This window comes from Brienomyrus brachyistius, chromosome 7, assembly GCF_023856365.1.
Source record: "Brienomyrus brachyistius isolate T26 chromosome 7, BBRACH_0.4, whole genome shotgun sequence".
Classification (NCBI taxonomy): domain Eukaryota; kingdom Metazoa; phylum Chordata; class Actinopteri; order Osteoglossiformes; family Mormyridae; genus Brienomyrus; species Brienomyrus brachyistius.
Window position 1 is genome coordinate 21,698,150 of NC_064539.1, and position 15,237 is coordinate 21,713,386.

A 15,237-nucleotide genomic window follows, 5' to 3' on the forward strand; every position below is an offset into this window, starting at 1 on the left:
TTGCAGGGCGCGGTGCTCACATATCTGTAAGAGATGTGGGCCTTCTTGGCGCAGGTGATTACGTATTGTTCTCTGGCCGGCCCCTCGTGTCTGTGCCTGTGGGGTGCTCTGTGTTTGTGAAACCCTCAGCTTGTCATAAGGGTACCTCCATTGCCGTGGAATGGCCCACTAAGGCATTCAATGAAAGAACAGGTGTTTGTAGTGACGTGACATGAGAGAGGCGTTGAATGGCCCCACAGAAAAAGCAGAGGCCTCGTAATTAAGGCATGCTTTGAAGTCCTGGCTGGTTCAGGACTTGCTCTGCGGAGTCACATTTTTGTGTCGTATGTCCTGATATCTATGGCTTGATCTACATCGGCAGCGTCAATGGGGATTTCGTGTCAAACTTTTTATCAGTATGTGATTTCGAAGATGTTTTGCTTTCTTCAAGGCTGTTTTTCATCGCGATCTGTGCACCTTCGCTCCCCCGGCTGTGAGTCGGCCCTTCGCTTTCTCCCAGTGGCCCAGGAGGCTGCCATCCTGGGTGAAATGGTAGCTGGATAGTGGGGTGCCGTCTACTCACTGTGGGAAAGTCTCTGCTTTTAATTTTCAAGCATCCATGTCCTGAAGGTGAGAGTTGATCGTCACCTCCACGGCCTGAGCTTGCTGTCATAGTTGTTTGAATGATGTTACGTATTGCGAAGCAGGTTGACTTTGATGTGGCACATGGCTTCCGGCATGCTCTGGTCATTACTCTGCAGGTCTGACTGATCTCAGTTCTGGGCTTCTCTTTTGAGCACATAATTGACTTTTGCAAGACCGCTAATGGAGAAGTTTCAACACTTCCAGCTAACAATATCAGTTGTCAGAAACTGAGAGCTGAATGGATCTTGCATTGAGCAGGAAAAATCTCTGTGATAGACTTTCCAGGAAACTGTTCTGCGAGCAGTCTACAGCATAGTTTAGGTGGCATCGTTCACATATCCACAAGACACGGGGACCTGCATTGGGTTCGGTCACTGGGACCTGCAGCTTGCTGAGTTTGCCCTGGAGCATGAAGTAAGTCAGACTCTTTCCTAATAATAGTCCCAATACAGCAGGCCAGGGCAGTGAGAAGCTGAATGCTCTGGCCTTCAATGGACCATAGTTCCGAAGAGAGACTCCTGATAAGCTTGAAGCTCTTTGGAGTGAACCACAGATGAAACGTAAATCGAATTGTTCTGCCACATCTGCAGAAGATGGATTCAGATAAAGGAACACCTTGCCAGCCCGAAGCACAGGACTGGATCCATTATGCTTTGGGGCAGTTTGGCAGTCAGCGAATCAGGAAATGCTTCAAGGACTTATTGATGCAGTGAGTTTCCCTGAGTAGCTCAAATTGAAGCTGAAAGAGGTTGGGGTATTTCAGTAAGACAACAATCCGGAACATACCTCCAAATCAACCATGAAGTATTTACAGGAAAGCAAGATGAAGGCTTTGGAAAGGTCTTTGGGTCCCCAGACTTGAGTTTTCCTGATAATCTGTGGGGAGATCTCACACACTCCCCATTTTTATGGAGACCTAAGAATAGCTCCGAGCTAGAAACACTTCAGGAAAAATTCCCAGAGCAAAAATAGAAAAGGCTTCTTCTCTGGCTGTAAGAACTGTGTGAAGGTCGGTATGTCTGCCAATGAAGGTGTTATTCAGAATGACACGGTGAATCTGTTAGAAAAATAAACAAACAAAACTTACGCCTAACTATGTACATATAAATGTCGTCTTTGACCTTTCCTGGACATGGGTTGCTCTGGTTCTTCTCTTGACTTAAATTTGCATCGAAATGTGTCCTTTGCATAGACAGACCAAACTTGCACAAAAAACATACTTTTCCATGCTTGTGGACCAGCCTCCCAATTTCCATGATGGCTGCGTCTGCCCACCATAGGGCTTTTTTTAGGGCCTTGGAGGGGGGGGGGGGCACCAAGAGTATGTATAACTGTGTGGTTTAATCTCCTATTCGTGGGGAAGAAAACTCGTCAAAACCCGAAGAAGACACTTCTAAGCCAAGTGAATCTGCTTCAAAAATTGAACATTTATGAAATGTATCTGCTTTTGACTTGTGAACTCTTTGGGCGAATGGTCTTAGTGTTTTGTTCAATGAGCTGCTAGTAGCAGAAGATGCCTTAGAGGGCATTCGAGGCATCAATGGGAAGGAAGGTTCCTGCCTTTTTCGTCCCTGTCTACCCTTTCTGTACGGATCTCCAGTTAAGTGGCTCTGAAGCTCACAGTCAGCCAGTCAACAGCTGCTCTGTGTCAGATGTACATTTTTCTTGGAAGGGCAGTAGGCTTATTGGGGTCATGCTGTAAAAGCACAGTCTATGCAACCTCCCCGGTCTTCACGCTGCTGTCATATGCAGCCAAGGGTCTGAGGATCTGGGTCGAGCTGGCAGACCCACCCCACCCATGAATCGTTCCCGGAGAATGTGGTGGCTCAGTGTTGACTTTCCTTCGCATGTAATTCAGACTGGTGGATCGTTATCAGGCTCGGTCCGCTTGCGTTTAAAACACCGGCAGTACTTTTAATTTTCTCAGTGCTTCTCAAGTTGTTTTGTGAAAAGAGGGAAAACAAGACTGATGAGAGCTGTGTGCGGGGAGCCCTCTGTGGTTTACGAGAGCCGACTTATCAGAGCTCTTCTCTGCGTGTCCCTCTCTCCTGAAGTGCCCCTTTGGATGAGTAATGTGGTCATATCTCATCTGAGCATGAGAGATACGAGGGGCTGAGGTAAACACACAGGGCAGGAGTCGCATTACAACACTTTGTGTTTATACTTCAAAAAGTGGACAATGGGAAAAGCAGGCAGGTATCCAGGGATGAAAGGGCCGTTTGTCATGCACGAGGCCTCCTCGGAGAAGGAGCCCCGAAACGACGACTGTGGAGGAGACACAGCCATGTCAAGTGAAGATTCCAGACCCTGCTTTATGTTTGGTCTCCTGCTGGGGGGGGGGGGGGGGCTCTTAACGGCAGTGCATGGCTGTGGTCCAGGCGGGTGTATAAAAATACCCCTCTGAGCCAGGAAGTGATTGGACAGCGTTTGTTGGGGGCAAATATTTACCTTCATGTTGTTCTACAAGTGGAGACGCCATAAGAACTGCGCATCCAGAGAACCTTCCGGAATGTATCTCCCCCCCCCCCCCCCGGGATTTTACCTGAGCTTCAAAGGCCCTGTTCCCATGTGCTCGGGTCTCCCAGAAGCAGCGCGATGGCATTCTCGAAGAACACGAGTCATTTTTGGGCAAACATGTAAGGTGAGAAAACGCACATAGCATATATAACAGCTTCCCCCACGAGCTCATATCAACATGACAGAGGGATGTAACAATCTTGCTGAGCCTGTAACACTAACATATAAAGGCTTCCTGTAGTATTACAAACAAACTCATAGGTTAGAATCATCAGCAGGTGGCGCTGTTTTGAGACGCAGCTTTACCCAGCTCTCGACTTCAGTACAGTCAGGAGCTGTCCAAGGCAAATGCGTGTCCTTTAAGATGACGGCTGGCCTAATATCAGATACCATGGATAAATTTAATATGGTAGCTCTAGCACCAAACCAGCAGGACCCCAAGCCGGACTTGGAACAGAAATGCGTTTTTTTTAACGCAAAGTGAGCATGCAGCATTCCTCTGTACTTACTGGTGGCACTGACAGGCCCTAGACACTCAAAGGAACCACAGATCAGCCCTCTCATGTGCACAGAACCTGCTACATTGGAGACCCACAGTACATCATGGCACAGCTCGAACCTCAGGCTGTCCCAGCACTGGATGCGGTCTCTGCCGCTCCCCCCCTCTCATACGTTTTTGTAGAGTTTACATGATTTATAATCTTCTCCTGTTAGGTATCCTAGTCCTGCTCCCTCCCCAGTTTGGCACCTTCGTTCCAGTCGGTCCCAGTCCCACGTGCTCCCTACCTCACCCTATAGGCATTTCTGCAGCACGGTCAGCCACCCAGCCTGGAGCTGCGCCACTTACCGAGTGCCAGAGGTCTGGTTCACACAGACGCAGTGTCTGGCCGGGCTTCTCCTGGCTTTGCCGGGTTCTGTAATGAAGCTCTTCCCTGGGAGTGATACATTACATCCCAAATGAAAGGCTGGAGGCTTCACCTTAATGTCCAATCAACAGGGTGCTGGCAGAGTGGACTCGCTCCACGGACAGGAAGGCCTTTAAGCCTCCCGCTTTCTCAGGATAAATTCCCCAAGTGACAGCCTCATCCATCTCCCTCTAAACGGCTCGCTGCCGATTCTGGTGCTGCTGAGGTCCAGACAGCCAGGAGCGCTGGTTCTGGTACTAAAGCGGCTCTGATTAATGGAGCTGGTGGTTTCCGTCAGCAGCCGCTGATGGCTGGGTGTCATCGAGGCCGTCTCCCTGCATTCACGGCTCCGAATGAGGGACGATCCTATCAGAGCTCCGTATCTGAGTGGTTAGGATATGCTTCGATTTCCCCTGTTGAAAAGCAGATGGGTGCATCATGCCGGCCGCCTCTGAGCGACATGGTGAGCAGTGGAGCCTCTGCTGCCCACGCCACTGTCCTTCATTACAGCTGCCTCCTGAATAACTGAAGTGACTCTGGTCCCAGAGCTGCCAGAGGTCTGATATCACAAACGTGCCTGACAACTTAATCCATGGGATTTTACAGTTACAGCTGGCTATGTTCATTTTCACATCTATAAAGTTAATGAAGTTAATCTGGCTAAAGTACTTCAGTTTCTGCGAGGAGAGATTTGGCGTTAGGTATCCTTACATCATGTGTAACGTGTATCAGGGAGCCCATAAGTTGCCCCCCCCCCCCCCCCCCCCCAACCCAGTGCCTGCCTTATCAACTTGCCTGAGATACTAACCGTTTGATTTTCTGTAAAGGTACCTTTTATCTATGGCATGAGAAGCCCCCACCATCTTCTTTGGTCTCCCCCCGGCCCCTGGAGCAGAGCACCCGGCCTCGTAGGAGGCCATAGAGACATGAGAGCCAGGGGCACCCTGGCATCCTCTGCCGCAAGTAAGGCAATGGGTGGGGGGGGGGCTGAGCCGGGCGCTGGCATCCTGGGGGGGGTGGGGTGCATGGAGGTGACGGTGGAAACAAAAGAGGTGAGGGGGTGGATCCAAGCCGGGAATCGGGTGACACCCGGACAGTGGGAACACCTCGCCGGTGTCAAAGAGAGCTGTCAGAGCTGGACAAAGGCGGCAGCCGGATGGGGTTTCAGAGCATGAAAGGAAGGCCCCCCCTCCCCCCATGGGGACGGCTCTGGGGGGATTTCTACCTGCTAAAAGCCCCCCGTCTCACAGAACTTTCTGATGTGAATGGCCCAGCCCAGCCCTGTAAAAACGAGGCCTTTGTGGTGTGGTTCCGCGTCCGGGCGAGCGCCCAACCGCTTCGCCCGACCACCGGATCCCAGCCCTGACTTACCTGCCTGCAAAGGGTGGGGGTTACGCAATAGCCTACCGTGCCAAGGCGAGGGAGCCCGGCGTGGTCGGGCCCGGCGCAGGACTGGGCTGGACAATAGAAGCACCATGTGAGCCTCTGTGTGCACCACGAGTGCAGGGTAGATAGCAGCAGTGGGCTGGCGGCTCGCGTGCCTGACGGCGGGGGGGGGGGCGTAGCTCCCTGGCCCATTGCAGAGAAACCGCCATCAGCCTCGCCTCACGCGGCCCCTGCCTCACCATCTGCGTCTGTCTGTTTCTAATCAGCCTTATCTCCCCTGCACTGCAATGCAACACTTTATGGCTAATCCAGACATCTTAATAGGCTGTGTCTGTGCAAAGGCACACAGGCGAGAGCAGAGGACGTCTCTGAATAGACACCGAGGATACCGTCCGGGGCATGGGGGCCATGAAAAGCTGTTTAGACGCAACAAAGTGAAGCACCCCGGCCCCGAATCACGAAGGTGCAATCTTCACCACATTCAAGCAGCTTGAGGACGCCCACATCTGGAGATCTGATACCTCCGACGACCCGGTAAAGGGCTGCAGGGTGCGAGCCCAGTGGGCCCTGCAGGGGCGCCCTGTAACGGGAGCCTCGTCCCGAGGCAGACGATGGTGAACTGCCGGCTTCTACAGCGCCGTCTCAGACAGATTCGGTAATTCGTCAAAGGCTGGCGTGAAGCCCAAACATATCGCGTTATTTAGATTCCCATACCTTGAGCTCTGGCTTCACAGTCCGTGATCAAGGACATTACACACCTAATTTTTCATCGCTTTTGAAATATTAGGCCTCGGTGACATAAGGACTGATTCATCGCAAAGTTATATCTAATACTATGGGTAGTATTCACCAGCCATCACTAATACGCTTCCATACAATTAGAGTCCTCAGTTCACCTGCCTTACTCGCAATGAATCTAATCAACCAACAAGCCCAATCGAGGTTAATTAATTACCAGCTCAGCTTACAGAAAGCAGCAGGTCCAGGGTCAGTGCGAGCAGCTGAAAGAGGCCATTTTTTGGAGTACAGTTTCCCCACTGATATAAACCACAGACTATTGTTTCTGACATCGTCTTGAATTTAAATGTGCGTCTTTGATCACTGTTTTCTTTTATTTCAATGTGATATTCATAACCTTGTTTCATCTGGGCAGAGACATAAGATAATGACAATCCTCATTATTAAAAACAGATGATAGGAATATTACAGATGAGAGGCAGATAGGTGACACCCTGTATTTAACTCGTATTTAATTAACTTGTAGATGCCTTTGTATTTAACTTGTATTGAATTGACTACGGGGGCGGCATGGTGGTGCAGTGGTTAGCACTGTTGCTAAAGAGTTGCTAAATTGCCCATAGGTGTGCATGTGTGGTTGAATGGTGTGTGAATGTGCCCTGCGATGGGCTGGCCCCCCATCCTGGGTTGTTCCCTGCCTCGTGCCCATTGCTTCCGGGATAGGCTCCGGACCCCCCCGTGACCCAATAGGATAAGCGGTTTGGAAAATGGATGGATGGATGGATGAATTGACTACTGGAAGCGTGACTTTTACTTTGACACGCGTCAGTTTTTTTTTTTCCTACTTCTGGAAGGTTCTAGTCGGTTCACTCATGCTGACTGCAATGTGTTTACAGCATTTATACGGTTTGTGGAGTAAAAATGGTGGTCATCTGAAAAGGTTTCCTCGACGACTGCTTGACTTCAGTGACAGCGAGGCCTGGGACAGCCTCGCAATCACCCTTATCTCCAGAACAAAGACGGCGTATCTAAAGCGGCCTGGGTCAGTGCCAGTGGAAAGCTGCAGTGACAGAGCAGTGACCGGGGGGTCCTGGGGGACAGGGGGCTGCCTGCGGCCTTTTCGGTGCTACATGTCTACAAAGCCTTGAGGAACCCTGCTGCGTGACATTTAGAAGCCCTTGATAGATGGAGCTGATGTTTCCGACATAAACAGGTGATACACTTAGGGGAATCCTCGTCATTGACTCACAAGGTGCGCTGGTCATCAGCTTCTGGTTTATTTTCGTCTATGATCTGTAAACAGACGCGGCACTCAGACCGAGGCGAGCACTCGGCCTGTTTCTGAGTCACCCACGCAGTCATGCCGCGCGTCTCCTGAATGCAGGCTGTGGCATGGTGTGAGGTGAGGCATTGCCGGAATTCTCTGGAATTCTCTGCCGTAGATTTTTACGGGCAGACTTGTCAGATAACCATCTAAACATCAGCTCAGAGAAGTAAATAGGTTAAACGAGATAAAAGAGATTTATGTGCCCATTCTAATAGGATAGACTTCTGGAAAGAAAAAAATAAATGTCTGTTCGGCATTTCTGCTGTTTTTAAACCAGAATTTTGAATCCTTTCTCAGAGTTGTCTTCTGGCCCGGTTTGACCCACTCCGAAGCAGGGTCAGGTCCGGAGGATTAACTGCCGGCCAAGTGTGCGCCGAGGCCTGCGTTCAGACGGAACCCGCCACTACAGCAGCAGCCTGGCTCCATGGCGCCTCCTAAGGCTGAATGGCCAAGGCGCAGCGACAATGCTATTCTCCAGCGACCCAGGATCCTGAGCAGACGAGGTCGCGTACCATCACACGTGTGAGGCTTTAATCTCCTCTCCGCCTCCGCAGCCTCCCATCCGTCTGTGGTCCGTAAGCTGCCCAGCTGAACTTCCAGAGCTGTTGGACAAGACTGATTACCGTGTTTAATGCCAAATAGCCGGTTCCATCACAGTTCCTCATGTTGATTTTATCCCTGTTCAGTAGACCAGGGTTCTTCCCTTGGAGCTCGCCTCCCCATCGCCATATAAGGGCACCTCATCCCCGGGCCTGACCTCCACTCCCGCTCTGTTTTGAAATGCTATCCGTGTACGGTCTTCCAGAAACCTGCAAGAAGATAATCATGGGGATGGTAAGTGGGTGTGATGGTGAGGCCCTATCCCAGGTTGTTGTGATTATGGACCCTCCCATGGGCCGGAACGCTGTGGCCGGGGCCGTGTGGTGGGAGGCAAATCGGGTCTGGTGCTGCTCGGTGCCATTTCAGCCTGGATGTTAAACAGTTTACAGTCTCCTATTCCTATAATAAAGAACAGTTTGACACACACACACAAACACATTTCTATATATATATATGTGTGTTTGGAGGTGGAGAGAGACGCGATCCCAACAGTGGGAGAATCCGGCTGGATGCAGTCGGTGCATTTGATTATTAATTAATGGAAGCACTAGTTAGCTCTACTGGGATTAGACTGAAAATGCCGCTGATTTAAGCTCATAAACAATGTTGGGGAAGTTACTCGCAAAAGTAATCTCTGTGACTGACTCTTTATACTCAACTGGTTGGTTGAAACAAAACCTTAGTCTGGGTTTGTACTCTCTGGAGCTGAACTTTACACCTCTGTCTTTAATGGATTACTTTTGCGAGTAACTTCCCCAGCACCGCTCACCAAGCAGCCGTGGGGATCTCGGTCTATGAAGTCCCCCCCCCCTCCTCGGGCCCGGGTGTCGCAATGTGTTGCAGGAGCAGGTCGAACACGCCTCACACCTCCTGACATGGAGTGCTCACGACAGATGGAGCCCCTGAATGGGCAGTGGGGTGTAACGTGGACCCAAAGTGTAACCGAGAGAGATTTACGGCCAGTGGCTGTTCCCGCCAGGCGTTCATGGACCCTTTCCACATACAAAGGAACGTTCTGGAACACGAGTCCATTTGGCACGTAGCATGTCCGAGGCGGCCTTCACGTGTTATCAAAAGATATTCAACGAAGCTGCTTTTGCTCATATTTACTAAAATACATGGAAGCTTTTGAAGTCTGAGAAAACCTGTTTGTAATAGTATCTTATAATTTATATATATTTATACACAAAGATACACACACACATGTATGTAAGTTTATGTATATGTATATAAGATTCTCTTTGGACACATGCTGACCACACGGCTACGACAGTCACCCTGCATATTAACATGACATTCTTATATATTAAAGGGGGGAGCTGTTTGCTCCTGTTTCCTAGATCATCGTTTCATTAAAGTCACCAGATAAAAGTCCAGCATGACTTCAAAGAGCGGCAGGGTTGGACCACATGTCCATGAAGATGGACCGCGCTTCACAGTAGAACGACACCAAATCTTTTTTTTTCTGTGTGTTACCCCTACTGGATGTGCTACGGGTACCCAGCATTTTTATAGACAATCTGTTCACTGGAGACAGTTTGAATGTCATCAACTCTGGTAGTTTTGTTTGTGACATTGGGACGCTCATTGTTAGGTAAGCAAGCTGCATGCCTGTCCGGGTCGGTGAATGGGGTTAAAGGTTAAATGAGAAGCACCTTCTAGCAAGTTCTCTCAGGCCAGGCCCAGTGCTGAAGGTGTTTCGGTTTACAGGTAACTCATCCCGATCAGCTACTAATATTGCCCGGCTGACTCCCCCCCTGCACGACTGACTGCCCATTCTGTCATATCCTATACATATGTAGGGTCGGCACCACAAGAGAGTCTGGGGACAAGCCCCCTCGTGAAAATCTCGGCCTTGCCCATCAGGTTTGTTTGAGCTGCAACGCTGTTCATATGTGTCTATTAAGATGTCTATTAATTCTGAAATCTTTATCCTGAGCCTCATTTAAATCTGAATAAAATGGGGGTGAGAGTAATGTGCGATTTACAGATTGCATGTATCCCAGCACCAGAATCAGGTTTATTGGGGCGATATGCTCACATACACAGGGAATTTGTCACTGGTGACTGTCTACGTTTTTGGAGGGAGTTGGGAGGGAGCAGAAACGTGGACTGTCTGCAGGGCCCTAGGTTATCATATAGACATGCTGTGTACCAGTTGGAAAACACAGTGGTAGATACATAACAGTTAAGACAAGACAAGACACTGGTCACATACAATTTGCTTGATATATACAATGTGCATGTGCGCTACTCCACTTTGGGGCTGACCGCACAAGCTCCTCCAATCGAACAGCATTGTGGGGAAGGGGCGGGGCTACCGCGTGCCAATGCCAGGGGCTCCTGTGCCCGCTGTGGGCAGCATGTTTGTGCCTGTGAAACGGCGGGTAGCCAATGTTAAATAAATAGAATGAGGATCAGAGTGCTGTAGCTGCATTAGAAAGGGAGGGGGTATTTATAAATAAACTCGGCATTCCTGAATCGGGAGTCGGGGGTGACTCAGTAGTCGGCAAATGATGCCTCCTGTTCTCCCTGCCCATGGACTGCCGTCGCCTGCTACCGCTCAGCGACCCGGGCGGGCGGCCAGCCGGCTTACGATTGGCCCATTGCTGGGTCACGGCGCCCCCCTGGACCGCCATGACTATGCATGTCGGGTCATTCACTTTCACACTGATTTCGCCACATATGAATAAACAAACGACGTGGACCGGCAGTCATGTGACAGAGAGGCTGTTCTGCCTTATTGCCGAACGTTTGAGAATCTCGCCATGCTTCCGTTGCCGGAGAAGCTTCTGGAACAGGTAGTGCGGCTACTTGACGCCGCCACTTCGCCTGTGGAAAAAAGGTCCGACTTGTTAGCATTCTCCGATTTGTCCCGCCCCCCCCGGCCCCCCAAGCCCCTAGCTTACTATAAATATTTAAGCGGAACTGTTGACATGAAGATAACACTGACAAATTGCGTTAACATTTCAGCGCCGTATCACCCTGCAGAGCAGAGGTGATGTGCTTAGCGTGCCCTGTCCAAGCAGCCACGCGTGTTGGGTGTGCGTTGGGTACCGGGAAGCCGTGTTAAAACCGGCTCGCAGCCAGCTGGTCATCCACACACCGTCATTAGCAGTGAAGTTGTGGGCTGATTGGTGGCCGTCATTATTGAAGATGACTTGCAGTCAATGTTATTGTAATTCATGCAAGATACTCACCTCCAAGTCACTGCGATTTGGGTTGTGGACAAACTTAACAGATCCGTCCTCCAGTTTCAGCAACAATGAGCCCAGGGGTGAAGGAACCTGGGGGACATGTACTCCAGAATGTTTAATTTGGCTTCATGTGCCCACCCCCCGAAAAAAGAGACCTTTATATTTAAATTATTAAGAAGTATCCTCCCAGTATCAAACAGTATCTGAGCCTGTCCTGGGTTGCTGGTTTTATTGGGATATTATTGGTCACAGTGGAGCACCTGGAGGAGAGCTTGGGGGCAGAACGATGACACTTACTGATGAAACGAGTAGCATGAGTATGAGTACAGGTACAGGAGTATGAGTACAAGTACTTGAATATGAGTACATGTACTTTGGGATGATTCTTTTCACATATCCTACCTTCTCTCCTTTTAAGATGCAAAGACATTTATACAGCTGAAAACACAGTTTGGTGCTTCGAGTACAGAATCAGGATATTTATATAGCCTGGAGCATTTTGGGGAGGGGGGGGGATACAAGTCATATGCAACTGCCCAGTGAACATGTGACCATTCTGTTGAGGAAGGGATTTGAACTGGCAAACTGATCACAGACCTAACATGCTGAGCCACACTTCAGCCTCCTAGGGGGGCCTGGTACTGGCCAATTTAGACATAAAGTGTTCTTGCTTATTTTTGTACAACCAGATAAGTTACTTGCAAAATTCAGGGCATTCAGATGCTCTTGTGGGATTGTAAGCAGTGCCCTCGTTAGCTGTTACGTCACTTGCTGTCCTAGTTCAGCGCATTAGCGTACGTGCTTTGATAAGGCGGTCTCTCTGTTTCTGATGGAAAATGTTGTAATGGAGTCAGTTTTAATGAAAAATCACAAAAATCCTGGCTTGTCTCTCCTGAGCGAGCATGTCAGCTTTGGGGGAGCCTGTATCTTCAGGAACACCAGCCTTGATACAATGTAAGCAACCCGGACTTAGCTGATCGTCACAGTGGAGTTAGGCAATGCATCGCAGGAACGGCCTTGTTCATTTTATGTGTTGGCTTAATCATCTGCTTCGGGTTTTGTTGAATGAGGGAAACAAATTTGGGTCAATGGATAAATAGGGTCATAGCTGCAAAATGAGCTGAAATAGTGATAAAAACAGTATTTACTGCTTGTGGAATAGATCTTCTCTTTATAAGTCTCTGTCCCAATGCTGCCAGTCAGCTTTAATGAAATTGGATGGTGGACTGTAGCCTGGTCCACGAGTTCTTGATACGTCATTTATTTTCCCTGGGGGGGGGGGGGGGGGGGGATACTGGGGGAGTCGTCCCACTTCTTAGCCACAAAGCGATACATCACAGCTCTGGCGAGTCCTCACATAAGTCCTGGTGTGAACTGTAGGTGCGGCCAAGCCGACCGCGGGGCTGTCAGGCCGGTGATGGCTGCCCCCTGCCCGCCCCTCCCTCCCCACCAGCAGTCCAGTCCAACCACACTGAGCATCCAGCGGTGTGTGTGAAGGCCAAGAAGTACACTGTATCCGTCACTGTTATCGGCTTGATGGATAACCCTAAGCTGCTGCGGGGAACGTGAGGTGAGGTCATTTAGCAGGTCTGAGGGGGAAAGGAAAGGTGCTGGAAACCGGCAAGGAGAAGACGAACCGGTGATGCTTTTAGAGTGAATGTTGAGGCGGCTTGGGCGAGCAGTGCTCATTATTATACCGTTAGCCCTACTGGAATACAGAATCATTCGGCTTTTACTGTATAGCCTAACTCCCAGATGTGGTTTTCAAGGTGTAATGGACCAGGATTACATCATCTTTAAGGTTACGGACCATCTTAAACGGGAACAGAGTAGGTTATCATATAGACATGTTGTGTACCAGTGATCACATGATGGTGCCAGTGAATTGCTAGAGTAATTTCTTCAGTCAGTATTCGAATAATATTTGATTAACCCTGCCCCCACCTCACACATGGAGAATGTGTATGAAATATGGGTCAAAATATTTTTTTATTTCCATGCAAAATGAGATATTATTCACTTCTGTAAAAGGTTAAAAAAGTAGCCTTGAAACAAGAGCTGAATGATATTGTACAAACTCTCATTGAGATATTACAGATAAATATTACAGTATTTATGAAGCAAAAAAGTAGCAGAGAATTTACTCAGAATAAGCTATAGCCGAATACACTTTGTTGTTATCTAACAATAGAGCCCGTCTTTACTAGCAAAGGCAATTCAGTAATTCACATTCAGTTAACTTGCCAAAAAGTCACTAGTGGTACACTGACAATTCACTCAAATTTTATTAGGAACATGTTTCACAGAGCACAAATTTCAGGAGCATTTTTAATGGCAACCATGACAACCTAAATGTTCATATAAAGTTAACAGCAGCATAATCAGATTCTCTTACACTGACACCCATTGACACAAAGCAATGGCGACAAATCACTCGCTTTTGTTCAATACTGTCTCTGTGGAATCCTAAATATTTCCATACAGTGAAAGACAAATGTCTTCTGCTACTGATCAGTTCTTGTCCGCTTGTTCGCCTCATTCATTTTTATTACGCTTCTCACGAGCGCATCTCACTGTGAGTGAGCAAGGATGAAAATGAGTGTGACTGGTGCGTGCAGAGATCGTGCAGAAACAGCGGAAACTTCAAAATGAATTAACAGCAGATTTATTAGAGACAGTTAAATCACAAGTAATTATATTGCCACCAGGAACTATTGCTACACTTATTCAGTCTGGTAATTTTTTTCACTTCATACACATGAAATATTCAATTATTTCATAATGCTTACTAAGCTCCAGTGATCACATGATGGTGCCGAAGAACAAACTGTGTACCAGTGTTCACATGATGGTGCCAGTGAGCATATTGTATACCAGTGTTCACATGATGGTGCCAGTGAACATGCCAGTCAGTTAAGGCAAGTCTTTCCGCTCGGTGCAGGTGCCCAAGTAATGAATGCATTCAGTTAGCCATAGGGAGAGAGCCAGGCTAACCCAAGTGCAGCTCCTCCCCCTGGCTTACAGGAACACAGATGTGCAGTACGATCATTGTTCCATTCCTTTGGTACACGTGGCTCTGCGCCTTGCGTTCTTCCTGGCAGGCCGTGCCGTCAGCTCTGAGAGTATTGATGTATGGCACAGTCCCAAGCACACAGCATCAAAGCACAGAGCCACACCAGTAAATGATCCGATCAAAGCCAGAAGAAGGAACAAACAAGCAAAATGCAAATACGCAAGAGAGAAATGACATCAGAGGGGTGCTGTCTTGGAGATGCTGGCTCTGTTTCCCGTAAGGCTGCTGATGCACCGGGCTGACTGCACAAAGCGTGGACGGCTGCCGCTCCCGGTGTGTCACGCTAAAATGCTTCCCCGTGCCATGGACAGCTGCTCCTCCTGGTGTGTCTCAGTAAAATGCTTCCCCATGTCCCAAAATGCCTGCATGGCTTTGCATGTACTCCACATCTCCTCACACTCCTCCTGTCTGCCTTGAGGGCACCATGAATCTTTGCTCGGTCAAAGACAAGGTTATTAATCAGAAATAACAAAACACATCTGCGTGAAACCAGTGTTCACTTTTCAAAAGATTCCACATCTTCTGCCGATGCAGAACCAGAATATCAGTCTTTAAATGAATGACTTGGCGACTGTGGTTGGTGTTCATTTATATAATGAATGTATGTTTGCGTGTTTCTTTTAATTCAATAAAAGATTAAATAAAAACATTGGCCTACTGTGTAAATCCAGTACAGGATTGTTGATACAAAGTGGCAGTGCTGATACATAATGAAAACCGTGACCAGTGCAGTTATTCTCCAGTGAGAAGTCAGCTGTGAAGAGAGTGCCAAGTGTCATATACAGCACCAGTCAAAAGTTTGGACACACCAAGACACCCGCAAAGGTGAGTGTTGCAATAGTGTTGCATCACATGACCTGGCCACCTGAC